General features: G+C 44.1%; 1 long non-coding RNA gene across 1 annotated transcript; it reads left to right on the plus strand.

Annotated features, from left to right (window-relative positions):
* Positions 1-116: 116 nt before the first annotated feature.
* Positions 117-1,849, plus strand: LOC117947129. Its single transcript, XR_004657158.1, has 3 exons — positions 117-255; positions 1,161-1,291; positions 1,413-1,849. It is a non-coding gene; the product is annotated as an uncharacterized LOC117947129 (long non-coding RNA).
* Positions 1,850-2,127: the final 278 nt, after the last annotated feature.

Here is a 2,127-nt window from a genome sequence, read left to right on the forward strand (position 1 = left end):
TTAGTGAGTCTGCCCGTGGGGTGGAGGCACCGCTGCGCCAGGCAGTGTCCCACATTGTCCCTCAGAAACATACCACTTTTCCCCCCTTGGGCTTATTAGCAGGTGGTCACCCTAATGGCACGTAAACTTCATTTTGGCTACGTTGGACTACGTTTCATCGCTGTGGCTGTGACACTTTGGTCGGATAATAATGTCTTGTTCAGCGTTCGGTTGCACGGCAAGACACTCAAAGGAATCGGCAGTTCAGTTTTTCTGGTAAGTAAAATTAGATTTTGTTTTATTACAGTTTTTCGTTAGCCAACGTTAGCATCTCAATTAATATCAGTTAGCTAGCTTCTAGATTGCACCTTGCTAAGCAAGCTAGCGGGCTAACTAATAATGATATACACAGACCGTATAAACGCATACAGTCTATGTATAAACTTATTAAAATATATTTAATGTTACAGTCAAATACAGTAGGTATGCACCGATCTCGCCTGTGATCTATTGGTCTGTAATAGGTGGTAATAGTGCTAATCGATGTGCATGTAATGGTAACGTTAGCTTAAAATCAAAGCCTGATTTAACTAACGTCATATTGCAAATTCATAAACCCTGTTAGCACGGGATGAGATCATTGTGGAACAGCGTGTGATTTATAAGTAACCCCTCACATCTGAGTGTCGTGTGGCGGATTTGTACGTCAAACGTAGACCTGCTTTTGAGTCAAATATATGTATCCCAAGGTTTGGGCAACGTTATCCGGAGGTGGGCGAAGGACGGCCGGGGCGAGGCCTGCACACCCCACCCCAGTCGGGGCTGCGGATCTTTCTGGGCGAGAGGTTACAGGCACGAACCCTATCACCCTCGCCGCGGCAGCATCCACACAGCATCACCGTCACCACACGGATAAAGCTGCGGGCGGGAGCGCGTTGACTTGGAGACGGAGGTCTCCGGGTGGGGGAGTGGGTCAGATTGGTAGCGGTAAAATGGCGCACATGAAACAATTAGACATTATTGTAAAGTTACGTTGGGGTATGAAATTATATTAATCTATTAAATATACATTTCAATCATTTTCATTAAAGATGCATACAGCAGATGTGCTGCCTTGTTAGTGTAAATTGATAGTGTATACACCTTCGGGATGTATGAAACATGAATTTCTTTCCTAACAGACTTCTTTTTGATGATGCCAGGCTGAAGCAATGGTTGGTGAACATGAGGAGAGAGACCAGCAGATGGAACCACGAAAAGCCCCGTCTGCTGTTCACACTTTGAGGAAGATCAGTTCTTTAGAGACAAGCAGGTATTATTAATTTAAATGCATTATTTAGTGTGTGTCTCATAAATTAGCTCACATATTAATAGAATTAATTGTGATCTACCGTGCCTTAACTACATGTTTGTCTTTAACTGTAACTGCAAAGGTATCCAAACTGAAAACTGAATGAGCAGAGCCTCCAGAAGGAAGACCTGGTGTATAGAGCCTCCAGGAAGACCTGGTGTATAGAGCCTCCAGGAGGAAGACCTGGTGTGTAGAGCCTCCAGGAGGAAGACCTGGTGTATAGAGCCTCCAGGAGGAAGACCTGGTGTATAGAGCCCTGGTGTATAGAGCCTCCAGGAGGAAGACCTGGTGTATAGAGCCTCCATAAGGACGACCTGGTGTATAGAGCCTCCAGAAGGAATACCTTGTGTATAGAGCGGTGTATTTGGTGCCATTTCATCTGGATGTGGAAACCAGACAGCGTTGACCACATCCAAAGTTCTCAAATATGTTTTGATTATAATAATGCCGGAAAATCTATTTTGGTTCAGCTTCTTCTGCTGAAAGGATGGACAAACTTTTAGCACTTGGTAGTTAGAGGTTCAAGTTATTATGGTTGACTTAGTTTCTGCTGTAGTTTGATAGGTGATAGTAGTAACTGTTACGTAAACTGTGATGGCAAAATTACATAGACAGTGATTTCAAACATAGGCAATGACTGTTTATCTGTGTTTATTCATTTCGTACTCATTCTGCTTCCTACGGACACCCCCTGTTGTTGCTCCTCAGTCTCCAGGGATAGCTAAAAAGTGAGACTCTGTTTATCACCGGAGTAAGCAAAATGGCAACCAGATGCAGGCGCCTGGGAGATAGGCAAA

This window comes from Etheostoma cragini, chromosome 7 (assembly GCF_013103735.1).
Source record: "Etheostoma cragini isolate CJK2018 chromosome 7, CSU_Ecrag_1.0, whole genome shotgun sequence".
Lineage (NCBI taxonomy): Eukaryota > Metazoa > Chordata > Actinopteri > Perciformes > Percidae > Etheostoma > Etheostoma cragini.